Raw genomic sequence first — 14,886 nt, 5'->3', positions numbered from 1 at the left:
GTGTTACTGAACTTGTTAAGTTGGTATCAAAGCAAATGAGATTGTCATAAATTTAGGATGTTCAATTTAAGTCCCATGGTAACTACAAAGAAAATATCAGAGAATATGCAAACTCAGACAGAAATTAGAGTGCAGGCTGCCAGGGGTGGGGGCAGGGCCGATGGCGGGGGTAATCAAAAATAGGTGCAGGGATTCCATGCGGGGTGAAGGGAAAGTTCTAGTAATGGATGGTGGGGAGGGCACTGCAACAGTGTGTGGGTCATCCCACCGAATGGTGTGCTTGGGAGGTAGTAGCATGGGAAGATTTATGTTGTATGTATGTTTCCAGAATTAAAAAAAGAGTAAGGAAGAGCAACCAAAGAGGTAAATAACAAATGTGATACATGATCCTGGATGGGATCTAGTCAGGGAGAGAAAAGGCCCAAAAGGACATTATTGGGACATAAGAAAAAATTGGAATATAAATGGAAGCTTTATATCAACATTACATTTTTTTTCTTGATAACTGCACTTAAGGTGATTAAGTAAATACTATAGTTTGTAGGAAATGTACATGGAAGTATTATGTGTTCAAGGAATATGATATGTGCAACCTGCTCTCAAATGTTCAGAAAATAGAGGTGTGGATAAATAGATGCGGATAATAGATGGGTGGAATGATATGGCGAATGTGGCAGCATGTTAAAATTGGTGGATCTGTGTTCTGGGTGTGAGGGGTATGTTGGGGTCCTCTATGTGGGGTTTGTACTATTTTTGCTACTGTCCTGTAAGTTTGAAATTATTTCAAAATAAAAAGTTTTTTAAAATTAAAAAAAAAAAAACAAAAAACAAAAAAACCCTTGTTTGAACACCCGTAAACAGGACCCAATTTAGTTTTCTACCTGAATCTGTGCTCCCTGAATTGCAATTCTAAGACATCCAAATAAACACTTTCCTTGCCTTGCAGCTCAGTCTGTACTATCTTGGTAGACACTAGAAATCACCCATCGTTGTGGAAACACTCCTGTTTATTCCTTTACAGAGTCGAATGTGATGCTCTGTCTCCTGCTGTCACCCACCCCACGGAATGTGGAAGGCAGGTCGCCTTGATCTGATACCTGTGGATTGTGAAGGTGGTCCTTAGACCTGGGACGGCTGCACCATCTCGCTCACACATTCTCTCTGTGGGTGGATAATTGCTAACAAGTCTTGCAAATATCTGCAAACCATATTATCACCCAAACTGTGCGTCAACCTACCTCCACCTTCCCTTTTTTGGTTACTTTCCTCACCCAGAACTTTCACATCTCTCTCAGGTGGCCCCGCCCCATCTGAGGAAGCCAAGGGGATTTGCCGGAAGATCAGCCCTGAGTCTAAAGCCTTGTATTATCTCACATCCGGCTTCAGCGGCGCATGCGTGGGGGTGAGCACTGCAACCCCGCCTCCCTCCGTCAGACTCTTCAGCCAACGCTTCCCACGGCGCCTGCGCTGCCTAAAGGCGACGCAGGTACTTAGATCTGAGTTTGAAGGCTGGAGAGAATGGTGGGGCCAGGGCTATCAAGTCAGTGTTCTCGGTTTAATTCTCCTTGGGGAGAGGAGTGTGACAAATAGCTCATAGTTTTCAGAAGTTATTAGGAATATTGGCAATAAACCCCTGGAGCCAAATTTCTCTGGTTTACACTAGGCAATATTGGATCAGTCTCAGTGGAGAGACTAACCCACAATGAAGGTCAGGGATTCACTAGAGAGTCAAATGTGCCCGGAAGGTGGCCAATCTTTTAAACTCTCTCTTCTTCCACAGGGTAAGAGTCCAAATTAGACGAGGAGATTCCAAAGAAACTAAGACCAAATCCAGAAATCTGCAATGCTGGATCAGGTAAGATTTACTCTTCTATAGCAAGGAGGGTGAAGGGATGGGGTAATTCAGTCTCCCCTGGGTGAGAAGCAGGGCGCTCACCTGAGTACCTGTTGCAATCTTGACTCCTTGTGTGTCTGGGATGGACTAGGAACCGTGGATCACCCAAACTCTCACTTTATCCACTGGATGAGAGCACAGCTCAGAGGTGGAGATCTCTAGGAAGATGAAAGTCCATTCCACAGGTGCTGTGATATAAAAGTTAGGATATTTCTTTTTGTCCTGAGGTTAATAGGTGGACACATCACTGCTGTGAAATTGTGGGCAAAATCATAGTAAGTCTGAATCTGGGTCTAATCATGAGAAAACATCAGACAAACACAAATTCAGGCACATTCTACATAAATAGTGTGAAATCTTCAAAATGTCAAGGTAACAAAAATCAAGGGAAGGTGGAGGGATTGTTTATTTTGAAGGAGTTAGAGTAGACATGAGAACTCAATGCTTCCCATGATCCTAACCCAGATCCCTTTTGGTTAAAAGATATAATTTGTCAACTGGCAAAACTTGAAAATGGTCTAATATTTCAATGGTACTAATATATTCATGTTAATTTTGAGATATTTTTAATTTTACAATGATTACTTAAAGGCATATTGTGGCATTTAGGAAATTCATACTGAATTTTTTTATTTCAGGAAAAATGCTCATTATACCTGCAAATTATTTAGAAACATTTCATAAAAGATATAATATGGATATGAATTATATTTTGATGTTTATATGGATTATGTATATGTATATACAATCAGAGCAAGAAATAGAATGGTGAACATTTGCAGACACAGGGTGAAATGTACATGGGAATTCTTTGTAAGATATTTAGTTTCTTCTGTGAATCCAAAATTATTTCCAAATTGCCAGTTATGAAAATGTTTGTTACAAGCCAACCGTCATTAAAATGAATGAACAAATTATCCAGACCTGTAACCTAAAGGAAGAACAGCATAAACAGGAATTAAATAGCAATATAGATTATTGCAAGCAAAAGGGATAAGTGAAAAATTTCAAAGCAATAATAGCCAATAAGAATAGAATGAAAACATATTGTTTGAAAAAAGCAATCAAATAAGCAGGGCCTTCCCAGCGTAATCAAGAACTATGAGAAATAGACTCCATTGGAAATGTATGAAGGTCTGATCCACATTTAAAGAATTATTAGATCATAAAAGGAAATAATGGTCAAATTTATTGCTACAAATTTCTGTATCTAAGATGAACTTCTTGTTCTCTAGAAAAATGTTACTAATATTTAAATCCAAAGGAATTTGAGAAAGCTAATTTATCAAAACAGTATAAAATTACAAGGCAGAGAAAGAAGTATCCCTAAATTGCAACTAATTCCAATTTTCTTGGGCACATTTTAAAGCAATTACATGCCACATGCAGCTGGGTTCTGCAGTCTCTAATTGTGTTATTTTAAAATGTTATTTTAGGCACACGTGTGGAGCACTTTGCCCAGAAGTCATTGGTGTTGGGGTCCAGCATCCCCTGGAAGCCCGAAGTTGGCTTTCCTTCTACCAGAGCCCGCGATCCAGCAGAGGGTGCCGGACAGATTGTAGCCACTGCCATTCTTTTCGCTGTTGTTGCCAGGGGAACCAATAACCTTGCTAAACATACTTGGTGTGGAGGAAACTTCCTGGAGGCGACAGAGCAGATTCTGGCTAAGAAACCTTCTGAAAATAACAAACTAACCTACTGACATGGCAATTATTTGTTTCATTACATCTGCCAAGACAGGATTGTGTATCTTTGTATCACTGACGAAGATTTTGAAGATTTTGAACGTTCTCAAGCATTTACTTTTTGAATGAGATGAAGAAGAGATTCCAGACTACATGTGGTTCAAGAGTACAAACAGCACTTCATATGCCATTAATAGCAAGTTCTCAAGTGTCTTGGCTGCACAGCTGAAGCATCACTCCGAGAATAAGGGCCACTCAAACCCAAGTGGATGAACTGAAAGGAATCACTGTTAGAAACATATCTGGTAGCTCAGCAAGGAGAAGAATTGGAATTATTGATAGACAAAACAGACAATCTCATGGATTCATCTGTCACTTTCAAAATGGCCAGCAGAAATCTTGCCCGAGCCATGTGTATGAAGAATCTCAAGCTTATTATCATCATCATTGTCATATCAATTGTGTTCATCTATATTGTGTCACCTTTCTGTAGTGGATTTACATGGCCAGCCTGTGTGAAGAAATAAAAAGTTATCATCAACCAAGGATATGAGATAATAAAGAGTTGAAAGCAATCCATGTGACTCAAGCCTTTCACTACTGACAGATGGTATCTGTCGGTCTCTTCAACCCTCTTTTCACTTTTCAAAATAAATCTTGTTTTATGCCTCCAGATTTATCTTTTTCCTATCAACCAGTTTATCCCAGTGCACTTCAGATGGAACCATTCATTGCAGCAGTAGCCTTAAAAAAGTGTTTGTTTGTTTCTTTGGTTTAACTAGTGTCTATTTAAAGAAACATCTTTGGTTTTAATTGCACAAAGCTGTCAACAAGGTAGAAACTATGACTTTTATGAGCTGTATACTAAAACTAAGGAGGGACTTTGTGAACACAAACGTATTCAAGAGACAGTCTTGCTTATGTCTCATCCTAATGTCTTTTGTTATTGAAGAGTTTGTTATTGAAGAGTTTGTAGGTTCTTCAAAACAATTTAAGTGAAGAATAGTTGTAATCAAATTGTTGGTGCTGCTTGTTTTTAGGAGCCCAGACAGATTAAGTTTTATTAAGTTTTACATAAACATTTTATTTCAATCATATGGGGAGCATTTTGCTAGTCCATTAGAAGCATACACAATTATCTCTGTTTTCCTAATATTCACTTTCAGGAATCAAGTTGAGTGTGCTGATCATTCACAATACAATGAATTGCTTGATATCTTGTTTCCACATTGCAGTTGACTTGAGAAGGTGATGGTTTAAATATTGTTGAAGGTTTTTTTTATATATTCATTTTCCTTCTTTGGATATTTAGGGCAATTGTATTGTTAATAGAATAGGCAGTGGGGGGGCTGGGAAGGAAGATTACTTTGGCTCACCAAAGGAAAACAAGAGAATCACATTGGATGTGCTAGCATTTTAGTTGTATGAAGAGAGGTACTGTGGGAAATTTTTCCCATTCTCGGAAAAGCCCAAACTGAATAGAGTCAACAGTCAAATCCAAGGTTTGCGTTTTACTGCAGTTGAGTAACAGTTTGAGAAACCCTTGTGGGCTAATAAATTATGTAATCAGCCTGGTTTTGAAGAATTCTTTTGTGAAACTTGAAAGACAGTGGATAGTATGATGTATAGAAGTAATATAAAATAGTTTAACATTCATTTACCTGCAGCGTAAGAAAACTGGACTACAATCATACTGCTTAGGCTACTCAGCCAACTGTTATGTATTTTTGGTGTGTGTCTGAAAGGAAGATATCTGCTGCCCTAGATCTAATTGCATTTATTTTTCAATAAGTGCAATTAAATAGAAATTATATTATATTTGACTATTTTCCAAATCAAAGAACAAATTAGTCTATAAAACCTAATCACCTGTTTAGCCTAGTCATGTGCCTTGAATATATATGTATCACATAATCTGGCTCATGGTTCCTTTTCTTCCATCTAAACCTTTTGATTCATGCTACCTGATTCATTTATTTTAAATATATCTCAAGCCCACTCTTTTCCTGTTGATCATGCATAGCACAAACATTTTTCCAGTTCTCTTTATCAACACAAATGCCTTTTATTTGCATCAGCATTTTGAAACTATTGGAAAATTACATTTGTTCTAGTAAAACATTTGGCAATTCTGAATAATAATTTCCAAATGTCTTTAATCCAAAGAAAAAGGGTTAAAGCTTATTTCCCTTTCTTATACAAACCTGAATAAAATTAATTTGCATGATTTAGGGATCAATTTCTTAACTGTTCCTTTGTCTATTTATGTATAAGCATGCTTTTTAAAGCACTGTCTTGTTTTAAATAATGAGCAAACTGAAGAAATTAATAATACTTAAGAGTAATACAAAAAATGTTATTTTAAAGACTTTTGACTTTCTCCAATATTCTGGCAGAGCAAGTCTCTCCTGTTCACTCTTCTCTTTCAGATATTTTGGAATGATCATGACCCATTAATACCATTGCTTTGAAATTTACATCTTCTTAATCTTGGTCTACATTGAGCTCATGGAGCATTCAGGTCAAGTCCTTCCTCAGAATCTCAGGTACCAAAGCCTTCCCATGTGGATCCTCCACAAGACGAAAACTGTCAATAATGAGGTCATTAATTCATAGTGATAATCACAGGATGGAATTGGAGTGTAAGATGTGAGCAATAAGTTTCTTTATTCCCTTAACAGCTTTGCAGAGATATAATTCCATAGCATAAAATTCACCTTTAAAGTTTAGAATTCAGTTTTTTAGTATATTCAGAGTTGTGCTGCCATCACCATGATTTAATTTGAGAATATTTCCATCACTACAAAAAGACAAAAAAGTCACTCCTCCTTTCCTCCTATTCCATCACTAGGGCTAACACTAATCTACTTTAAGTCTCTATAAATATATTCAATATTGTGGATTTTTTATATCAATGGAATCATGTAATTTCATTTCAGCATCAACTCTTTGGTCAGGGTTGTTATGGATATATTGACCTAAATTTCCTTCTTGGAGGCCAAAGTGGAATCTGTGCAATCATTAATCCAAAGTGGAATCTGTGCAATCACAAATTAGGTATAGTGATATATAGTGGTATCTATCACTATATCTGATTTAGTGTCTCTGGCCCAGCAGAAAAGTCAGTACAGAAACTTACAGAGAAAGCCATCTGACTTTGTAAGGTAGACCATGATGGTTGATAAGATTAGTTCATCCAGATGGGTCCAGGACCCTAAGGGGCAATGCTGAGGTTTACATTACCTTTTGGCCTCAAAATGTTGCTTGGAACCCTGTTGATAATAAATGGTCCTTATCAAATGGTGCATGAGGTAAATATTACAGATATTTGTTCCTAGTCCCTATGTCAGCTTAATCAATTATGCACTCATGGGGAAATTTTCCAGAGTCAAGACAGTATAGAAATGGTGAGTATCATTGGAAGACACTTGTCCATGAGTTTCTCTCGGGTGTACACATCTTTTGAGTAAAGGCATTGGCATATTTTGTTCTGGACTCTCTTCAAGGATGTTTGTACAGAAAACAGACTTGAAAGATAGAGATATTGGGTCCCTCTAGGACAGAGTGCAGATGTTTTTCTTAACTATTAATAATGATACTGTCTCCTACCAGGGCAGAGGGTGAGGCAGGTGCGCTAACAGTCCACTTGAAAAGAACGGAGTTTCCTAAGCCCAGAGTTACTCAGCAGTGACTTAAACGCGATGCAGGTGCTGTATTCAGGTGAGATTGTCTGTGTCTTTCCTGAGGGACTTGGAAGGCAGGGGAAATGATGCAAATGTTAACCTCATGCTGCCTGCTGTGCCATGATTGATGAGGTCCTTTGTCTCTGACCCAGAGGCCTTGCATATTCTGACAGCATCCATCAACTGTTGTATGTTAACTTTTCAGCTTGCAAACTGTGTTAAACTCCACACTATTTACAGTTCATGGAGGTAGCCTTAGACTTAATTCTAAACAAATAATATGTTATATCTTTGATATAGATTAAATACCCTCTGAAAAAATTTGATAATGTTAAAAAGAACAGAATGCTCATTCACTCTCCAAATCTGGGTGGGTTTAATGTATAAGATGGAGAAGGGACTTAGTAGAGAGAATTGTTGTAACAAATGGAAGAACAATGTAAAATACTGGGGTAGGGGGCATTGGTATGGTGGAAAGTAGGATCAAACGATCTGGGCACAGAATGGGTGGAGGGAGATGAGCCAACAACCCTCATGACCAGAGCAGCTCAGAAGGAACGTGGAAGAAAATCAATTACTATGAAATTATTGCATCATTTGCCAAAGGACAGTTGGCATCTCTCTCTCTCAGTCTCTCTCTCTCACGCACACACACACACACACACACACACACACACCCACACCTCATAATGTCTTTAATAATGGCCACACGGCTCAGTGAGGCTTTTCTGTGAAAGGGCACTCTTCTGGGGATATGTGGGTGAGCTAAGTTCTATGTGTTGGTTGATGTAAGGCCAGGATAGAATAGAATAGGAAGATTGAAGTGAGGACTGTGGAAAGTCTAAGACTGTCAGTACCTATAAGGTAGGAAAAAATCCTGGGAAAATGTCATTTGTACTTGTGTTTTCGTGTAAGCTCTAGAACTGACATATCAACACTAATCATAATAGCTCCAAACTGAAATCCATTCACATGTATTTCAAGTGGAATGATTAGAGAAATTGTTAGAGAGTCACACAATGGAATCCTACCCCCCCAATACCAATGAGTGATCTATAATAATATGCAATCATAAAGATAAATTCACAAATAACAAATGGAATGAAGAAGCCAAATTCAGAACAGGAATTCTCTATGATTCCATTTATATAAACTACACATTGGTGGTTTCCCTTTGGAGGACTAGGAGGGGCCCCAGGAGGAGCCTTTGGGACTTGAAATATTCTGTTTTATGATCTAGGAGCTGTATGCAGGGTTGAGGTTGGTTTGTTAAATTGTACTGTGATGTGCATTAAGATCTGTGCATGTACCTCTGAAAATTGTTTTTAAATACCTATCTGCAAATTTTAAAAGTTGGCAGAAGATAACTAGGTTAATATTGAAACATTTCGATTATCAAAATGGAACTTAAAGGTATTAAATAAATTACCCTGTAATTAATTCATTAATTAATTATGGTTTGAGAATGCATTTAATCTTAATAAAACCATCAGGGATAGTTTCTAGAAAACATGAATTTCGCCTCCTGATAACTGCAGCAGCAACATACATTTCTGCATCATAATCTGTTCAAGGAATCTGATGAGATCAAGCATCACACTGACAATTTTAATAACATGCTGAATACCTTTACTCTGTGAAATAAGGAAATGAATATAAATATACTTATTACTTTCTATTCTTTCTTTTATTGCTGTACTTGGAAATGTTATTTGGAAGACAACTAAATAGAAGGGATAATTTCAAAAGTTTTATAAAGCTTATCTTAAATCTTTAAAAAATTTTCTATTTCCAAATTATGGTGTTCTTTGTTATTAGATGCACTGGTAACTAATTTATCTATCAAGTAAAAGCTGTAAATATCTGGAAAGTTTCAAACAAGATATTTTCACTTCCCTCTTGTAGTCACATGCACAGATTTATAATGAAATGTAAATTCCTTTTGCAAATGCATACTTGATTCTTATGTTCAATTACTGTGATTCTATTCAAGCAATCCATGAGAACCATTAGATTGAATTTTTAAAGGATGTTGTAATTTCTAGATTAAAATTTTTATACATTATAAAATTTATACCCTGAGATACAGAGTATAAAACCTCCAAAACCAAAGAGTGAAAATTAGAATTCTTTTTGAAAAATTATAAAGCACAGAAGAATATAGAAAGAATTAGAAAATAGATGAACAATATGCTGGTTTATATATTTATGTTCCCCAGAAAAAGCCATATTCTTTAATGCATTCTTGTGGGGGCAGAGGTATTAGTGTGGATTGGGTTGCATCCTATTGGTTCAGTGTCCATGGAGATGTGACCCACCCAACTGTAGATGACAACTCTGCTTGGATAATTTCCATGAAGGCATGGCCCCACCCATTCAGTGTGGGCCTTGTTTAGTTTACTGAAGCACTATATAAGCTCAGACAGAAGGAGTGCATAGCTAGCTGGATCTGAGACAGAGATTTTGCAGATGGCTGTTGCAAGCTGATGCAGACATTTTGGAGAACACCATTTTGAAACACAACCTAGGAGCAAGTAGATGCCAGCCACGTGCCTTCCCAGCTAACAGAGGTTTTCCAGATGCCAATGGCCTTTCTCCATTGAAGGTACCTGTTCTAGTTTGCTAATGCTGCTTGACTGCAAAACACCAGAAATGGATTGGCTTTTATAAAAGTGGGTTTATTTGGTTACAAAGTTACAGTCTGAAGGCCATAAAGTGTCCAAGGTAACACATCAGCAATCGGGTACCTTCCCTGGAGGATGGCCAATGGTGTCCAGAAAACCTCTGTTAGTTAGGAAGACATGTGGCTGGCGTCTGCTCCAAGTTCTGATTTCAAAATGGCTTTTTCCCAGGATGTTCCTCTCTAGGCTGCAGCTCCTCTTCAAAATGTCACTCTCAATTGCTCTTGGGGTGTTTATCCCCTCTTAGCTTCTCCAGAGCAAGAGTCTGCTTTCAATGGCTGTCATCAAACTGTCTCTCATCTGCAGCTCCTGTGCTTTCTTCAAGGTGTCCCTCTTGGCTGTAGCTCCTCTTCAAAATGTCACTCACAGCTGCACTGCATTCCTTCTGTTTGTCAGCTCATTTATATGGCTCCACTGATCAAGGCCCACCCTGAATGGGTGGGGCCACACCTCCATGGAAATATCTCATCAGAGTTATCGCCTACAGTTGGGTGGGGTGCATTTCCATGCAAACAACCTAATCCAAACGTTCCAACTTAATCCCCACAAGATTGCATCAAAGGATATGGCTTTTTCTGGGGGACATAATACATTCAAACCAGCACAGTACCCTTTGTTTATGGACACTTTATGGCCTTAAGGCTATAACTGTGTAACCAAATAAACCCCCTTTTATAAAAGCCAATCTGTTTCTGGTGTTTTGCATTCCGGCAGCATTAGCAAACTAGAACAAACAGTAATGAAGAACACACTATAAGGTGGTAAATCTAACCCCAAACCTATCAAAATTAAATATACATAGAATATTTGCTCCTATTTGGGTAACGTAATTGGTTTAGTATATTTAATTGGATATTTTTAAGTGAAATAGCAAAACTTTAGGATTAAAGTAGAATAAAAAACAATGCATTATACATAACTTTAACCAATTAAACAACTATCAAGACTACCTAAATATCAGATAAAACAGACTTTAAAGTTAAAGTAACTTGTCATTATTGTACTTAATATCATTACACATCTTAATGTAAAATTTCAAATACAATTGCTTGATGGCTAAAAATATTATTTCAGTGATTACACACACATATACACATATACAATAAATATATACATGTACATATCTATATAAACCCACATACACACACATGTATACATAGAGAAAAGTATATGCATATATGCTTCTCTTTTTACACCTTGCTTTGTGGTCTCATAGGCGAAAAATATTTCTATGTGTCTCATGTGAAAGAAAAATATGTTTCTCTTTTATGGTATTTTTGTACCATAAAGTTCAATACAAGATCAAAGTGATTCTTTTGTTTTTCAATATTGGATCACTAATACTTTGTATCGTCTTTTAATGTAAATATAGAGATGGCTTTATTAAAATCTTGCATACACTTAAGAAATATCTATTTTGTTCCTTTGGAAATGCACAATCCACAAATTCCATATAAAAAGGATTAATGATTTATTCTCTCCATATGGCTGTTCCTCCACTGCTTCCATTTTCATGAAAGTCTACACTTAATTCCTCATCTTGGAGACATGGGAATGTATCCCCAAAACTCTTTCTTTCCAATGTGTCTCGATGGCATCATCATATTATACAGAAATCTTGCCTTCTTCGGATCCCCAAAATCCATGCAGTTTTGTCCCAGACATCATTTGGTTTTTAACTTTCAACATTGACTGATTATATTTTAATCAGTGCTGTCCTTTATTCCACTGCAGTTGAATCTGGCCATTTCTGTAGGCGAATGTTTTAAATATGCTACTACCACTCTATATAATTATATTTCAAATGACTACCATCACTCTAATGATTTAACATACAAATTTCATAACTTGGTCCTCAACGTCTGTACAAAAACTGAAGATATTGCCCAGTTTCACCCCATACTACTTCATTATTACCTAAGAACATGTTTTTCTTCAGATTTCTGAATGACTCTCTCACATGTTCCTTTCTTAAGGAACTCTGCCTACAGCTCTGTGCTTACTTAATTTCAGGAGAAGCTTAATATCAGATGGAAAGTTGGACACAAGAAGATTTCCCCCATAATCTCCTGAATGTCTTAGAACATACTAGATTTTTATTGTATAGACTCTGAATAAATACACTGCAAGTAATATTAAAGTTTCAATTCTATAAATATTTCCATATAATTATATAACATTTCATTTTTATTTGCTATTTCTATTTATTGTTATATTTTGGAGACAGAAACTCACAGTGTCCTACTCACCATCTACTGTACTGTGATAATTTCATAATTATGCTTCCAAGTCTGTGGGGACAGGTGAATAAACAAATGAAAATTTTGCGAACACATATATATTATGTATTCCTAATAATATTAGGAGACTTCCTATTCCTTACCCAGGTGACGCAGAGTCTGGAGACCCTGGAGTCTCGGCCCCATGAGAAAAAAGGGGCTGACTGTTGGGAAACACTCAGAGAATAGTGCAGTCATGTTCACCAGCAGCTAACGGGGATTGTCAAAAACTGTAATACAAACCTAAAGGATGGTGGAGAAAGTGTAAAATAGCACAAAGGTGCTCACCAGTAAAAGGATGGTTTGTGTAGCTCTGGACTCAGGGGAGGACCTCAGGGAGAGGCTGGTCCTGTGAATGTGTTGGACCCTCTGCTTGGGCCTGTAAAGGATGGAAACCATGGAGCCACTGGCCCAGAGCATGAGCCCCAAACATAGAGCATCAGGGAATGATAACAATGCAGAATGCATTGACTCTGTGGTTTTGTCATGAAGTTTGTCATGAAGTCATGAAGTACATCAAGTCTTTTTTCATTTTGATGGTGTCATTTCTCCAATTTCCAGTCACATACATAGGAAAAATGATACTGACCAGCATGTAGAGAAGCCAGCACAGGGATATGGAGAGGCTGATGTACCCAAGAGCTTTCATTTTAAGCTCTGCCCACCTGGGACTGATGATGATGACATGGAAGATACTCAAGAGGCAGGTGCTGCCAATGCACACACCCCTGCCCACTCTGTGAAGGTAGACAAGAAGTTTGCATTCATATTAACTGTGGAATTGTCTCCACTCCAAAGTTGCCATTGTCTGGGGGACTCCTTTGGAGAATAAAACTAAGGAATTGGCTACAATCTGGTGCTGGAGAATAAAATCTGTGGAACTTAAACTGCACTCATTGAAATAAAGAAAGAGGTGATGATAGAGAAGAGAGAAATTTCCAGAGACTCCAGCTACAGTCTGGGATAAGAAGACCATTCCTATTGCCAAATTCCTGGAGGACATTCTGCCAGTTCGCAGTGATTGATATTTGACTTCAGAATCAGGGGAGCCTGCAAGGAAATAAGAGGTGTCTGCTACAATTATTACGTCTACTGTAATAGAATATTCTCCACTTATGTTAGTTCTCCCTTAGAATATTTAAACTTGCTCTTTTATTAAGAGACTTTTAAGACTTGAATGTCTGATATTTAAAAGGAAATTAAAATGTATGAATCTCTGCTAAGAATGCTATACATGAGTTAACGTCTTTATACTTCACAAAGCCATGAGGTGGTCATTACTAACACTTTCATTAGAAAGATGAGGAAAACATACACAGAGAAAGACTAAGTGACTTGTTTAAATGCACATCTTGCTTAGGGGCAAAGTGTTGACTGGCACCAAGCTGGGTTCATTGCAAAGAAATTGCCTTTAACCATCGTGCTATAGGAACAAAGCTAGTTTGCTGTGTTCATTCAATAATCTAGATCTATATTTAGTTTTGTTTTAATACCTTGTCGGGTTTTTAGGTTGGTGGTATGTTATTTTATAATTTTGGTTTTAGCAAATTTCCAATTTACATGTAAAGATATTGTCTATAAGCCAATATTGTCCATGAATAAAGATTTAGAGTTCTTAATAAAATGTACCTCCTAACAAAAAGTAGATTGTAGAGTAGTGGCACAGAAGCCAGAACCATGGGCCAGTAGGACTTTATGAATGAAAGAATGTCTCCATATTAGGACAACAGCTGAATGACTCATTTGCATTTGTGTCAGGAAGGAAAGTACAAAGTCACCTATCAAAAGAATCATTGAAAAATCTCATGTCTTTTCCTATACTGAGCGCTATGAAACACTAACACGAGATGAAACATTGTAGGGTAGAGACTAAGTTATTGCCTGTGTATGTATCACTACCTGACTTAATTAAAACTATTAGCTATGCAGTGAGATTCTGAAAGATTTTTAAATGAAGACATATACAAAATATAATCTTTAAAATGAAAAATCTTGTGCATATTATAAATTGAAAGAATAGATTTTGGGGTTGCTATTAGAATATTTTTAAACTAGAGATAGAGTATGGGTTATATTTGACCTGGTAGTTGCTGTGTGAAACCTACAATTAAAAAGTTATCTTTCCTTAAATTCTACTTCCCTGACTTCAAGATGGAAAACAAGCACACCATAATCAACAGACCCTGGATGTTTCCAGTAGAGACATAACTACTGTATCCATTAAACATGTCATACTCTCAGGGTTAGAGAGACAATTTCTTCCCAGAAGTTTCCCTTGAAATACACTGTTTCTGCACAGGATGAGATGATTCCTATAGATTCATCCCACTCTTTATTATAAGTTTAGAGTTATTAGAGTCACACCTCTTGTAATCCTGAAAATTGTTTTCATGATCCTTATATGGGTGGCTGAACAGTGATTGTTTTCAGAACTATAGGACTTAAACACATTTTTTTTTAAAAAAGTTTCTTTAATCACCTGGATTAAACACCCACAATCGCTATTAGTGAGGATTACATTAATTCCCATTAGGAGCCATCAGGGATTGGTGTCTGGTCTGGCACTAGCATCTCTCTTTACTAGCTCAGCCCATGACACAGGAATGATTTGTCCTTCCTGTGTGGCTTTGGCACTGGACCCAATTCATACCGGGAAGGATCCCT

General features: G+C 37.2%; 2 pseudogenes; one reads left to right on the top strand and one right to left on the bottom strand.

Moving 5' to 3' along the window:
• The first annotated feature begins 1,392 nt into the window (after positions 1 to 1,392).
• LOC119521867 lies at positions 1,393 to 4,203 on the top strand (annotated as a pseudogene).
• An 8,262-nt stretch (positions 4,204 to 12,465) lies between these two features.
• On the bottom strand, positions 12,466 to 13,268 carry LOC119521866 (annotated as a pseudogene).
• Positions 13,269 to 14,886: the final 1,618 nt, after the last annotated feature.

The sequence above is a fragment of the Choloepus didactylus genome, chromosome 27, assembly GCF_015220235.1.
Source record: "Choloepus didactylus isolate mChoDid1 chromosome 27, mChoDid1.pri, whole genome shotgun sequence".
NCBI lineage: Eukaryota > Metazoa > Chordata > Mammalia > Pilosa > Megalonychidae > Choloepus > Choloepus didactylus.
The sequence above is the reverse complement of the archived record's forward strand: the minus strand, read 5'-3'. Positions and strand labels throughout refer to the sequence as shown.